General features: G+C 36.3%; 1 long non-coding RNA gene across 2 annotated transcripts in view; it reads left to right on the top strand.

The window, feature by feature from the left end:
• The window catches only part of LOC106016512 (uncharacterized), a 77,015-nt gene extending 64,447 nt beyond the window's left edge, over positions 1 to 12,568 (top strand). The window contains exons 4-6 of one of the 2 annotated variants that reach the window (XR_005262847.2): positions 2,964 to 3,087; positions 9,454 to 9,589; positions 9,804 to 12,568. This is a non-coding gene — a long non-coding RNA (uncharacterized lncRNA). The remainder of the gene's footprint in view (positions 1 to 2,963; positions 3,088 to 9,453; positions 9,590 to 9,803) is intronic. The other variant, XR_003494773.3, reaches the window with a different exon arrangement.
• Positions 12,569 to 15,408: the final 2,840 nt, after the last annotated feature.

The raw sequence follows: 15,408 nt of genomic DNA, 5'->3' as shown, positions 1-15,408 counted from the left end.
TTCACAGAGCTTTGAAGAATGTTCAAATTAAATTTGGATAATGGTAAAAATTTCCATTTGTTGAAAACATTAGCTGCAATGCAGAGAAGGGAAGAGAGAGGTGGAAAGTGTTTCAGTGAATACTTTTAATACTATATAGTGAAGGTGTTGTGTAAGTTGTTATATCTGAAGCCTGGGTCATCCATATTTGTAGTGAGTGACTCATCAGTCATAATATTTTGCACTATACTAGCATTGTATCTCTTACCAGAGAGCTTTTCTGACAGCAAGTAGGCCAACGAGAACCCAGTAAAGATAGAACAATGTCAATAAGCTGAAGATTGATTCACAGAATATTGTATATTAGTTTCACAGATGGGGATAAAATATCAGAACTCCCTCACAGACAGTGTGTGTTTCCTATTAATTCAGTCCCTTGCTGTGGTTTCTGAAAATGTAGGATTTTTTTTCTCTGAAGCATGTATTGCAAATTAAAAGCATGTCAAGCCTGCCTGGAATAGCTGGTGCTATCTCTTAATTTGAAATATAACTTACTACTACTCATATCAAACTCAGTGATCCTCTTGTTTCATTGCCAACTATCTGATATTTCCGTTCGTATCAATCTCCAGTCCTCTGGCATATCAAGTTGTCTTTGTCTTTGACGAACAAGCATGGTGACCAGGGCATGACCATGACACCTTCAGTTCACTGCATTTCCAGATGACAGTCCCATGAGTGATAGGGCGAATGTATTGGCTTTGAAGGACAGTTTGCTGACAATATACAAAGGTCATTTCTTTCTCAGCATAGAGTACACTGGGAACTAATGTGTGGGCAGAATTAATGCCAGGATATAAAAAAGTGGATATAGAAAGGAAAAGGAAAAAATAGCAGAATATGTATCTTATAAAACAACAATTTGGATCTCAGCAGGGCATGCTCTATGATTAAAGTGTTTCAGAAGGCTGATAACACTGCAAAGACTAACTGATATTTTAATTAGACAAAAACATATAAACTACAGGTGTTATTCTATATTTGAGAAGTTTAGAGAATACTTCTCTTATTCTTTACCTTTTAGAGCTTTCAGAGATGTATGAAATCTGTCAGTTGTCCCCAAGGAGACTTTCTCATTTTCAAACATTTTTTTCCTCTCTAGTCACTAGTCACCATGCTTATTTGTGTTGAATATTAAACAAGTGCCTCTCAGGGATTATCACTCAGAAGCATTGGCTTGATCAGAACTGTCTAGACCATGACGATGTACTGTATCTATCTTTGCAGGCTTTGTTGTCTGGTTTATTCTTTTTTTTTTTTCCTTTTCTTTTTTTTTTTTTTTTCTGCTTTGGTTTTGCTGTTACAGATTACAAACACAATACCTCTTTATTGAGGCAGATTGCTTAGGAACAGTGAAGAGCAATACAATGCTGTCATAGAATTTCCCACTTGCTAGGTTTTCCCTCTATAAGGATATTGTCAAACCCAGAGATGTGTCATTAGTCATAGCCTTTGACATAAGACATCTCAGACACAGAACAGTGGTAAAATACTGTTCATGATGGGATCCATTTGGTTCTTGCTTCTCTTTCTTATGTCTTGTGATTGTAGTAGTCTACTACATAAAAGCAAGAGTTAATCAGGCTGAAGATTTATCAGGACTATTACAAAGCTGAGAAAAATGATTTCTCTAAACATCCTTGCCTTACCATCCTTACCAGTGAGTATTACCCTAGTTTGTGTAGGTTTTTGATCATGGTGAATACTTAGTAATTGCTTATGAAGAATTAAAGTCACCATCAAGGTCCAAGAGCATATTGCAAGGTATTATTAGAAAAACTGTCTAGTTCATGATACGTAGCTCTGAATGCATTAGCTTATGTTACAAGTTAGATCAACATGTTTGAGCAGAATGTGTACTTGCCCCCAGAGATGAGGCATATGTGGATGGGTATGAAGATAGGCTGGTATCATGCATGCATGCGATGCACAAATTACATTCTTTGTGAGGTATTGCTATGAGTACTTTCACTGTCAATAAAAGCATCTAAAAACCCTAAAGGAATCTATTTCAAATGGAAAACCACTTCCTTTCTCTGCTTTGGCAGAGACATTCTTTTCTCTTGCAAGAACCTAACAGTGTCATCCTTTTTGTTAAGTTGCCTGTGAGTTTTACTTAATCCTTTGTGCTTGAAGTCCCTTAAGTCCCTTTTCGTCTTCAGATGGAGACAGATGCAGCAGAAAATAATGTATGGACTAACTGAGGAACTCTAGATTGCATCACTATTTGCAGCAGTTAGGCACAGTGGCTAACAGGTTAAATGAGGCCTATGTCTGGAAAGGAAGAACAGTCAAGTGGCACAAGTATATAGATGATTTTCATGTTGGAATGCAGTTGCAATTAGTGTGTTTTAAGCTTATATTACAGTTATGCTGGAAATATTAAGGCTAAATGGATCTGAAATCATGATGTCTTGTCTCTCTGTGCTGTAAGCTAACAACACTACCATTGTGTGGACTGCAAAATATCAAAGAAAGTTTCCTGTTAGTTTCCCTTGGCATGGGCAATTCTCTTCCTGCTAAGAATTAGAGGACAGTTCATTATTTCATAAGTCAATTCAGTTCTTTTGTATGCTAATTCTATTAATGAGAATACCAGAGATCACAGAATCACAGAATCATTGGTGTTGGAAGGGACCTCCTAAAATCATCTAGTCCATCCCTCACCCCCTATCCCCTGCTCAGGCATGGTCACCTGGAACAGGCTGCCCAGGACCCTCTCCAAAGATGGAGACTCCACTACTTCTGTGGAAGCCTGTTCAATTGTTTGGTTAGCCTCACCAGGGGAAAAAAAAAAAAAAAAAAAGTTTATTCTTGAATTCCAATGAAATTTCACATGCTTCAGTTTGTGTTCATTTTCTCTTGTACTGTTGTTTGGCACCACTGAGAAGTCTGTCTCCCTATTTTTCATTCTCTCCCTACAGGTATTTATATGAGATCGCACTGAGCCTTCTCCTCTCCAGCCTGAACAGCCCCAGTTCTCAGTCCCTCCTCCTCCATGCTTCAGTACCTCCATCACCTTTGTGGCCCTGCACTGGGCTTACTCTAGTAAGTCCATATCTTTCTTGGTCTGGGAAGCTCAGCACTGGACCCAGTAATCTAGGTGTGACCTCAGCAGTGCTGAGGAGAGGGAAAGGACCAACTCCGTCCACCCACTGGTAATGCTCTTCCTAACAGAGGCTTAGATGCTCTTGGTCTTTTTTTTTTCTGCAAGGGTACATTGTTGGGTCATAGTTGACTTGTCTGCCAGGTTCCGTCTGCAGGCTTAGAGAAGGGACACTCTGTCCCATCATCCAGGTTGTTACTGAAGATGTTAAACAGCATTGGCCCCAGCGTTGACCTGTAGTTGAGATCAGCACTACTGACTTGACGCCAAGTGGACTTTGTACCACTTACCACAACTCTCTGTAACTGGCTCATCAGTCAGTTTTCCATCCACCTCACTGTCCACATATTCAATATCTACTTTGTCAAGCTCGTCTGTGAGACTGTAATGGGAGACAGTGTCAAAAGCCTTAATAAAGTCAATGAAAACAACATCAGCTGCTTTCCCCTCATCCATCAGGCTAGTCATTGTAGAAGTCTATCAGGTTGTTGAAATGGTTTCCCGTGTCATAAATCCACACTCACTTCTTTCAATCACCACCTTCTCCTACACGGGTTTAGAAATGGTTTTCAGGAGGACTTTGTTCATCTCTTTCCCAGGAATAGTGGTGAAGCTGACAGGTCTGTAGTTCCCGTAATCTTACTTCTTCTTGCCTTTCTTGAAGTGATATTTGCTCTCTTCCAGTCTTTAGGAACATATCTCCCAGGAGGACCACAGCCTGTGAATGTGAGGCTTCTTACAGCTGTTTGAAGAAACCTTATCTGCTACTTTCTTATCAGGAAGTCTCTAGTGGATACCCATTACTTTAGCACCCATGTTTGCCTTGTGTGAGCCATAAGCTTTCAACTGGAACTTCACTGTTCCCAAGGCAGAGCTCAGTGTATTTCAGCTACTCTCTCACCTAAAGGGCATTTGGTCTTCCTCATCTTCCCAGCTTTTCATTCCTAGAAAACCTGTACCTATCCATTTCTGCACTCCAGTCCTGTCAGCTACCCCCCTTGTCTCCGTGATCCCAACAAGGTCATAGCCCTATAATGGTACACAGATTTCTAGCTCTTCCTGCTGGTTCCCCATGCTGTGTGAATTAATGTAGAGATGTTTAGAGATGCATACAAGCATGCTGGATCCCCAGTATAGGCTCAAGTGCATTCCCTGTTCTGTGAGCACTTCATAATTTATGTGCCTATGCTTGAAGAGGTTTCACTTCAGATCTGTTTTGTTGATTACTATTTCCTTTCTGTTCCTGTTACCCTGATTCATTGACTTACACATCCCATCCACAACTTGTTTCTTGAGGAAAAACATATAAATGGGGTGCTATAGGTGTGTAGAAAGGCAGAGCATATTTATGATATCTTTATCTTTCATGATTACAAACAGTCTCTCTGCAGAACCGTAATATGCCTGAGGTTTTGCTACCTGAATTGAACACGTCTTATTCTTTCTCATGATCATGAAACTGAAAGTTATTTCAGCCTTTTGCTTTTCCGTGCCTCCTCATAGCAGATTATGATGCAAATGAGGGAAAACGTCGTGTTCATGAGTAGCTAAATATTCTTTGAGAATCATGGTTGTGTGAGAAGAGGGTGAGAGGGGTTTCTCACTTTCAAATATAAGGCCCAAATCATTCCAGCTGAGAGTGTTTGAAAATCATTACTGTCTTCTGGGATCTGAATTCTCCCTGTATGAATGAATGACTTTGTTATTTCCTTTAGTTTCTCCATGTCTGTGTAAGCTATTTATTCACCATGTTTTATCCTCTCCCTGATTGTACACTGTCTGTTTTTACAGCTTAATTTTTACGTATTTTTTCAGTATCCAAAATAGCATGATGAACACTTGGTACAAACATCTTCATAAATAGTTATCTTCAGCTTATTTTCTCTTTATGTGCCTGTGTGATTGGTCTCCTTGGTCATGTTATACTGTTTCTTCTAGCTAATTTCGTGTTTAATATTTATATAAACTGAAAAAAGAAAAATAATGAAAAACTTTTAGGGATTTCCTTAAGATATAATTTTTCTGCAAATCCCCCTGAGACACATAAACAACAAAAAGTTAAAAAATAAGAAGTTTAGTCACTTTTGAGAAAAAGGAAAGTGGATCCAGAACACACAATTTGAGTTTATATATGTTCACCATCTTTCATCTACAGTGTTTTTCTCATCTACATTTCATAGAATCATAGAATCATAGAATATCCTGAGTTGGAAGGGACCCTTAAGGATCATCAAGTCCAACTCTTGACACCGCACAGGTCTACCCAAAAGTTCAGACCATGTGACTAAGTGCACAGTCCAATCTCTTCTTAAATTCAGTCAGGCTCGGTGCAGTGACCACTTCCCTGGGGAGCCTGTTCCAGTGTGCAACCACCCTCTCTGTGAAGAACCCCCTCCTTATGTCAAGCCTAAATTTCCCCTGCCTCAGCTTAACCCCGTTCCCACGGGTCCTGTCGCTGGTGTTAATGGAGAAAAGGTCTCCTGCCTCTCGACACCCCCTTACGAGGAAGTTGTAGACTGCGATGAGGTCTCCCCTCAGCCTCCTCTTCTCCAGGCTGAACAGGCCCTGTGCCCTCAGCCGTTCCTCGTACGTCTTCCCCTCCAGGCCTTTCACCATCTTTGTAGCCCTCCTTTGATCTTTTTTATACTGGTAGGAGAATTTAATTAAGGACTACAAATAGAAGTGACCAGAGAATGAGTTTTTTTCCTGCAGTCCTTCATTTTTGAACAACTGATTTGATCTGTATGTGGGGGAAAAAAAGTCTGCTATTTTTACATACTCATAAATTTCTTGTATATTTGTTTTGTATGCCATTGACCCAAGTGTGGATCCTGAAGGAATAAAAGTCTAGTTTACAAAATGCTACCCTACAAAGAGTTTCCTTTCCCTTGATAGAAAAAATAAATAAATAAAAAATCATCACAGACCTTCAATTTTACTTGAAAGAGAAGTTTGCTCCACTTGTCCAGTCATCTCAGTTATAAAATGCCCACCTGTCACTGTTTTTATTTATTTATTTATTTATTTATTTATTTATTGTTTTGATTTGCAGCTTCTCTCTGGAGAAATTTGTGGTAATATTTAGTCTTGAAGTCACTTAAAATATCTGAAAGGATGGTGATTTTTTTTTTTTTGTGGCTCACTACATACTCAGAATGAGATGTCTTGAAATTGTTTTATTTGCAGAAACAGTTATGTCCCTATTGTCTGGTAAGTGTCTCCCTTTTAAGATCTAATAATGGGCAAAAAAAAAAAAAAATCAATTTTTGTATAAGGGCCTCAGATGGAAAAAATGAATACCAACAAAGGGTTAGTACAGTAATAACCAAATCTTGATTTTCATGGAGCACCGAGAGATTTTATATTATCGCATGGGGCACGAAACTCTTCAGCTATGGTCTTCAGCACAGAATTGTTTTATCAAAAAATATGACTGTGATTTCTTACCAGGAAAATACATATTATTTTTATGGACTAATGGTGATTTTCTTGATAGAAGAAAGTGTCTGTAATGCTAAGGATACCAAATAGGCTCTTGTTGAAGAGGAGAACATTAAGAAAGGATCACCTTGGAAACTGCATATAGTAACATCGGGATGTGCCTGCACAAGTAGTCTTACGGGAACTGTGCATGTAAACGCTAATTAAGATAAGCAAAAGTGATCACAGTTGGTTCCTTTATTAAAGGCATTTCCTCTGAACTTGTCTGCTCTCCAGAAAGTACTAAACTGCAGACTTCAGAGTATGTTGTGAGATTTTATGTTTGCCTGGCAGAGCTAACCTCTCTCAGCAGGGCTAATTAGTGTGGTGAATCTACTCATGCAGCTGTGGAGGTTTCTGTGCTGCAACTACTTTTGAAAGAGCTTGCTTGGGACTCTATCTAGCAGCGCATTGTACAAACAAATAAAACAGGAAAAAAAGGAAGGGGGTGAGGGGAGTTTCAGTGTTTCTGCACACAGGTTGCTCTTTCATTGACTGAAATATAACACATGCATGCACTTGACATGCATGTATTGTTGAAGGAAAGTAGGCCTAGATGTTTTATCAATTATCTGTGTCTGGACAGATTGCAAGCTTTACCTTTTGAACACCACAGAATGAATTAAAGACAACTTCTACTGATAATAATTCATATTAAATTTTATTGTGCTCTAATGAAAATTCCTCATTTGAATGTAAATCACATAATTTGTTCTCCCTGATTTAGTATGTTCCCTCTGTTTTACATTAGGCTGTCTTTCATAGGTGCCCACTGTATAACCGTGAAGCTATCTGAGCAGTGTTGTTGGCATAGGAAATGACTAACTGATGTTACACTGGCTTTAATCAACTTGATTGTAATTGAAGTAGCATGGCTCTGTAGGAAAGGAAGCAGTGTAGTAAGTGCTTATTCATTACCTCTGGAATGAAAATGTTAAAGCACAGTACTTAAGAGACCAAGAGGACCTTTTAATTTTCGTTGATGATTTGTTGCAGTAGTAAACTACATAGTAATATAGAGTAGAATATATAATAATAATATAGCATATAATAACATAATATATTATAAAGTATATAACAAAAGGTTATGTAATAATATGAAGCCTTACACATAAACAAAGTATATTGAAGAGTACAGCTTAGCTTTTCACTTATTCCCATGATTTGGTCAGGATAAGAAAAAATATATTAAAAATCCATAAAACAGAGAATTTTAAAATTAACTTTTATTATTTTGGTAATAAACTGATTATTATTTTTTTATATAGATTTGATTAGCAAGTCAGCTTTACTACAAACTGGTGTATATAACATGTTAAAATCTGTTTTTTCCAGTCTACTGTAGTATCTAAATGTGGAATTCAATAGTATCTTTACAGAATTTGATGCGAAGGCCTTTTTAATGCATACACATCTTGCTCCATAATCTTAAACTATTTCACAAATAAACCAATACAATAAAATCCGTATTCTATAAGGCAGATCTTTATTACAAACAATTTTATTTAAATCTACTTCTAAGTTTAGATTGTAATAATGTCAAATCGAATATTTTGCCATTCAGTCACTTATATGCTTACTGCTACTTAAGCAGAGCTCTTATACCTCATCATTTTCACTGCTACTTTATAGTAGTGCACCTAAATATTTATCCACTTGTTTCTAAAAAATTAACATGTCTTCATGATTATTGTAGGTGCCATTACTATCATTGACTGTAGCCAAAGATATTCAGCACCCACCATGGTAAAATTCTGCTTTCAGTTGCTACTTTTGCCAGTCTCTAGCTATTTGCACTTCAATCTTGGCTGCCGGGCATAAGTCTCAGGTAGTTTTTATGAGAGGGAAAAAAAAAAATAAATAAAAGCTAGGAAGAAAAAAGCCCTTTCAGGGAGGAAAAATGCAATGAACTCCTCTGCTACCTTTGCTGGATTTAGAAAGAGAATGCTGTGCTAAATGAAATATGAATCTCTCTATTCATATGTGTGTGAGTGGATATGTGTTTATATAATATACATATATATATATATATATATTTTTTTTTCCCCTCTTGAATGGAAACCTGCTCTAGGGGGGCAAATCTGCTGTATAAGTAGTAGTTATTCTTAGAGCTTGGTAATGAAGTTCTTTAATGATTTTTTCCATCATCAAGGCCTATGGGGACCGGCAATCTCTGTTCTCAGTGTCCCTTGTTTTTTCCTCCAGGAATATAATAGGAATAAACCAGCAGAGTTCTACTAGAAGGCCCTCTGTGTAAGACCTAATCTGCTGTAACAAGTTGCCTATATATTAGCCAAACAATGTTTCTAGTCTGAAGGGTTGCAGCATTTTAAAATAATGGTGAGAATTGTGCTAGGTAACATTATATTGTCTAGGGACTGTTACGTATTATTGATCATTGTTTTCCTTATAGTAGCCAAAAAACTTTTCAAGTCCTACTTAAGGTCTGTTAGTTGGGGCAAATATGTGCACAGGCTTTAGACGTGTACCTGTCCATCACCAAGAATTTTTTTAAGAACAAACAGGTGATAAGGAGATACACAAATCAAGTACCAAGGTAGGCCTAGCACATTTGAGGACACGTTGCTCAAGACTTTTATATATATATACAAGTAGGGAAAATATGTCCTAATCTGAAAGTAGGATAAATGCCAAAAGATCAAGATGTTAAGGGGCTGACAACCAATGTAAGACCAGAAAAGGATTAGAGATGGAACATCTTTGCAGAAGTTCACAGTACATTTGGGCTAAGAAGGTAAACTATCATCAGAAATCTGCAGAAGCAGATTTCATTGTTTGCTGATTTTCAGATCTCTACTTTGTTGCAGTCAGTAAAGGGGGCTACAGACAAAAGACACCTACTTTCCTAACCTGGGCTCCAAAAGTGGAAAGAAAATTTCATGTAAATGGTGGGAAGACAGCAAGCAGAAGGGGACAGCCTACTCATTGAACTCCTAGCACCAGGTAAGAAGAAAACTGACAAGCAGCTTCTGGCAGTGAGGATCAGGAAAGCTAAAAGGGGGAAAGGGACAGGAGTCAGAAACTAGCAACTTGGGTCCAGGCTAGAGCAATTAATGGGGAGGGGAGGGAAGGGAAATGGGGAAAACTCAAGAGGCCCTTCTTGAGGTCAATAGGCCTAATAGAGCACCACCACTTATTTGCCTCCTACTCCACTTAGGCTTTGTCCTGGACCCCAGCATTTCTGAGTTTTGCTGTGCCTGCATTGTCACCAGAGATCTGTGAAGTAATCACTGGTGTGGAGAGTGTGTCATCTTTTAGCTAATGCTGACCTAGAAAAGAGAGCGGCCTATTTATGACGGTATTTCTCAGAGTAATAGAATAACCGGTGCCTGTGCCTAAGATATAAGAATTTGAAACATTTACATGTATCAAATGTAATGCTGAAGTATACAATTATACTAGCAGCCTGTATGGAAAAGGGCTGGAAAAAAAAAAAAAAAAAGGTTTTAAGGAGAAATGAACAGTCAAATAAAAGCAAATATAAAGAAGAAAATTATTTGAAAGTCAATTGTAATATCTCATGGAGATGTAATTTCTAATACTGTTATACTGTTGTTAAAATATAATTTTATATTACATTTCTGTAAGATGCTTAATTTACTCTGTTCCTCTTTCTGCTGAAATGAATGGATTATTTTTTTATTATTTTAAAGGAAAGTGCTTGACAAAGGCGAGCCCTACTGTACATTCAGGTTTTCAGGGACTCTTCGTAGAGATCACTATCTAACTGATTTCCTGCTCTGTCATTGGATATTATTTCTTTTCAGTTCTTAGTGTTCTATTGTCTAAATAGATTTTATTTTTCAGAAATACAAGATTCTTCCAAGGTGTCATTTACAGTCCACATCTGTGTGCTTCAAATAAAGTGTATGTGCTTTTTAATAGAGACTGAAGTACAGTAAGGCACAGTTATCACATGTACTTTGTCACAGTTTATGCAAACACTGTCATGAGCTATTTAATTAGGGATCTACATTCCTTGTCTACATGTACTCAGTATTATAGCTTTCCTCCTTCTAAAATGATTTGCTACCAGTTCCATATCAGGCCACTCTGTTGGTAAGGTTGTGTATGACTCAGTATCACATGCTCATCATTGTTGAATCCTCTTAGCCATTATTAGTCCTTCTTTGGATCTTTGAATGAAGCAGGAACTCTTTCTAAGCACTTCGCTGCCAGATTCACCAGTGACATGTATTTTATGCTAAAAAAACAATCACTCCCTTAGTGCTCGTATTCTTATTTACAGTCAGCATTACAAACTGTATTGTATAGGGAGGTAAATTAGAAAGTTTATTTTTTATTATTATTATTCCTACTATATGCTCAGCACCAAATGACTTATAACTTATGCCATGCTGCTTGAAAAAATGTATGAAAATTATTTACAAGCAATCAAATCACTTTAATTTTTTTGCAGCAAAGATGAGTGTATTATGTTGTCAGCTTTTCACTACCTTTGCTTTCATTAATGGCCTCCCAGTAGTATCTAGAATATTTAGAACTTCTTCTCTCTTGGTTTCCCTTTTTAGCTTTGACTCTTCCCACAAAAATTAAACTTTATGGCTTTTTGGACAGGTAATGAAAACTTTCTTTCGTTTGTTTCTGGCTGGAAAGAACTTCCTTTCCATATGGCCTTTGTAAGGAAGGGTGTCTTTAATTCCTGTTACATGTGCTTTGCTTTGGAAGTCAATGCATCAAACTCCTTCTCCTGTGCTCCTACTCATTCTGTTTAGGTTAAATATTCTTTTAAATAGAATAGGGGTGTGGAGAGGGTGTTAGAAAGGCAGTGCTGAGACAGAGGGGTGACTCATTTCTAGTAACAGAAACATTATAGGAGCAATTTTTCAAGTTTTTAGGGATGTAAGCTTTTAAGCTAAAAGGAATGGAAGGATTGTTATTTTCTGTGCTGAAGGAAAGGCTGTAAAGAAATAAAAGATAGTAACAATGCTTACTTGTTGGCTTTCCATAATTCAGCACCCAAGTCGGAGGAGGTAGAAAGATACAGTAAAATATAATTAAAGAAGGAGTTACTCAACAAAATAAGGCTAGTAAGAATGTATAGGGTCACTACATGCAGTTGTTGGGACTTGTTGAGTGGAAGAAATTCGAACTATTTGTTTCTTAACTTCTATCTAAAATATGATGCAAAAGAAAGAAACAGTGCACGTCAGGTACTTTAAATTACATTTTAAAACTGTAAAAATAATACCTTCTTAAAAGCACAATTTCATTTCAAAGCTGTCTTACTGAGGCTTCTAAATTTTATTAATATTTACTGTGGAGTCTTCCTGTATATGCTTCATATAGACACAAAAGCAAAGAAAGGGCACAAAGAACTCAGCATCCAGAGCTGTTCTATAAAGACCATTTTCCTGGGTGTTAAATCTAGGAGATTGTTATGGAGAGTAAACAAACTAGATTTAGATAGCAATTCATTTTGACTTCAATGTCTAAGTCTTGAATTAGAACTCTATTTGTTAATGAAATTTCATTGTTGATAACCACCTGTGTATGAGATAACAAGAGAAATAGCTGAGATGACAAAATATCTGACTATCTATTACAGTTTTGCAACTCTTTGGCAACATTCATCTTCTTTCTTCAGGCCTATGAGGCAGTTTCTGGGAAGATGCTGTTAAGTGACACGTTTGCCATGGTCCTGGCTATAGAATATGCTATGAATTCTTGACAGTAATACACATACTCACACAATAAAAGGTTAAAAAGTACTTGGATACTAAAAACACAGTGCTTCAGCACAGTACTTTTTCTTGTACTAAAATAAATTAAATAAATGCCTGTTTAACTTCTACCAATAAGATTGACTAAATTCCCCTTTTCGAAGATTTATAACACTTTGTTTTACTGTCCAGATTTTCTTGCTACTGGTGTTAACACTGGACTAAATCTAACCTTGTTTTAAATAAAGCAAAAATTTTGTGTTGAGGATTCAAAAATGTTGATATCATAATTTAAAATGACGAAAGGTAGATAGTTGTTTTTAATTTTAAACAGTACTAACACTTTCATGGCAATTAATTTAATTTAATTATATTTTTTTAGATACCACAAATCTTGCAAGTATTTTCATATTTTTTTTTTTATCATTGGCTAAAATAATTTACAAAGAAATTATTTAACTTAGAACTCTTTTAAATCTTTACTAACATCCTAAATTCCTAACTTTTAATCAGTGAGACATTTCCCACTGAACAGGTGGATGTCTCCTTAGACTTCTAGAATAATTAAATTGTGCTTAGTGTGCTTTTTTTTTTTTTTTTTTAAGCATCAGTTTTCACAATGACAATACTATAACATCTTTAACAAAGAGAAAAAAAAACAAAAACAAACAACAAAAAAAACCTTATCTTCCTTTACACTTCTCCTTGCTCAATTGCTGTTGCTTTTTAATTCAGAAGTTCACAGAAATGTGTGTTGAGGTAATTAAGAGGCACATTGATATTTAAGTATTATTTACTTCAGCGGTCTAACCTTTCACACAGTTTTAGCAACTTAAACCAATTCTTTTGGTCAGTTCAATGCACAGATTGCCTGTTTGGATTGTGTGTATGCACAAAGCTTTACCCAGCCCAGAGTGTATTCACACAGACACTTGCAACCAAATGGAAATAACTTGCTTGCTAAATTACTTGCATGATTGTTTTGCACAGGAAATTGTGTGTGCAAATACCTTGATTAAATTCAGCTTCCTCATGCTAAGTTCTGAAAATCTGTTGCTGGAAAAAGTAAATTTACATATAAATGTACTCCTGCTAGAAGTTAAATCCCAGTTTAGCCCTGTCAACAAAAATTAAGCTTATATATACAAAGAAGTAGTCTGATAAATTTACAATCAGGTATGATGCATATGACTTTGAATGTGATGTTAGTTACTGCTGTCTGAATAAGAAGATAATTATAAGTTATAGACTGAAGCCTTAGGAACCTGAATGATGTTAGTTGAAAGTTACTAAATCGAGTTTCCCAAGTTTGAGATGAAAAAGCTGCCTTTGATTAGAGAGTAGATAAGGTTATAGGAAAAAAAATAGAGAGACATACATATGAAACAAAGGATCAGAACCCAAGCACTTCTAATAGTTTCTCTAGAAAGCAAGTGAATAGATTAAAAACTGTTACAAATTGTTTTGAAAATATGATTCTGATTACTTTGGGCATCGTCTGGTTTCATTGCACTATTACTGAATAAGCATGCTTGAATTTGAGCAACATTAATACTTCAGAAACTAGATATAAAAGATATATTTCTTTCTGATTTATTTTTATTTTATTTTTTTTACTTAAGTGCAGTTCAGAAAAAACAAACTGCTTTCATTCTGTAAGGAGATACAAAACCAAAATTGTGCTTTATTCATTGTAAATATCATAATTATACAATGTTTGTGTGTTTTTTTGTTTTTTTTTTTCTCTTTCTCTGTGCTTTGAGCATCTATGAAATAATAAATAAGGCTGAAGTATAATCCTTAATTAATATACTTATATTGAGTCCGGTCTTTATAGAGAGTAGAGTATAAACTGAATACTTCACTTTGGTTCTGGAATAAAGCAGGAATTGTTGAAGATTTGTCAAATTAATGGCTGAATATGGGTTAGCTTGACAATATATACACATTTACTATGAGCAGACATGCAGGAACTGCTTTAAATATCTGAGAATTCAGATAACATCTGAGAATATCAAAAGAATTGTTCATATCTGGAGGTTATCCGTGCTAGCCAGTTTTTAGCACCCCGTTTAGAAATCTGATCTCTGTGGGTGACTTTAAGTGAGTGGAGCAGAAATAGTTTCCTGTACAGGACAACTCAGATCACCTATTTACGCTTTTGCTGTGAATATGTCTTTCCAATCCCCTAGCTGCCACTTTTGTTGAAGAAATCTGTCAGGTCCTATCCCTTCAGTTGTAGGAAGTACTAAAAAAGAAATGGCACTTACATCAGCCATTCACAGAACTCATGCTAAAGGAGGAACCATCGTGGAAAAGTTTTTTTTTTTTTCTGTTTTTCACTCCATTGCTCACCTCCTTATTTTTGGATAGTGTAGATGTCCAAATGGGCAACCAGGATACCTTTTGTATTTATTTGTGCATAATTATCCAATTCCAAATAATCATCATTTGCAAGAGAGGCAGTCTTGTTGGTATTGTCAGACCTTTCTAAAGTTCACAAGAAAGAAGTGCAAGAGAGCCCTGTTGAGACTAGCTGGCAGAACCGTTATCATGGGGAACAATCTGAAAGGTATGTGTCAAAAGAAATTCCACAGGGTCCAGAAGAAAGTTAATGAAGAAAGCTAAACATCTGTCAAAATGTCTGTTGGTTTTCAAATTGGTTTGCATTTTCTGCTTAAAAGGACACCAATTTCTAGTCTGCTTCATAGTGATAGTTGTTGCAAAAGCTGTTTTCTAATTTCATGTGGCACTCAAATGACTTCATTGTACTGAAAACTTGTTTTTTGGTAGTTGTACTTTTGCACTTCTGTGGTGGCCTAAATATGTAACCAAGACAAGATTTGTTTAGGGAAGTTAAATATGCTATTGGACCAAATGACACAGTCAAAGCGTAAGATAGTCATGAAACTCTTTCAAGTCTGAAGTGGGAGAAGCAATTTTGACATCACTCTAAATTTAGCAAAACTGAGTTACCCAGTTTGACTCTGTGGATAGAAGGATTTATTATTATTATTATTAGAGAAGACAATACAAAAATCTAAGAAATGCAGGCTTGTGGGAGAGGATATTGTTTAG

This window comes from Anas platyrhynchos, chromosome 1 (assembly GCF_047663525.1).
Source record: "Anas platyrhynchos isolate ZD024472 breed Pekin duck chromosome 1, IASCAAS_PekinDuck_T2T, whole genome shotgun sequence".
NCBI lineage: Eukaryota > Metazoa > Chordata > Aves > Anseriformes > Anatidae > Anas > Anas platyrhynchos.
Note: the sequence above shows the minus strand (reverse complement) of the source record. Positions and strands in the feature narration are given on the sequence as shown.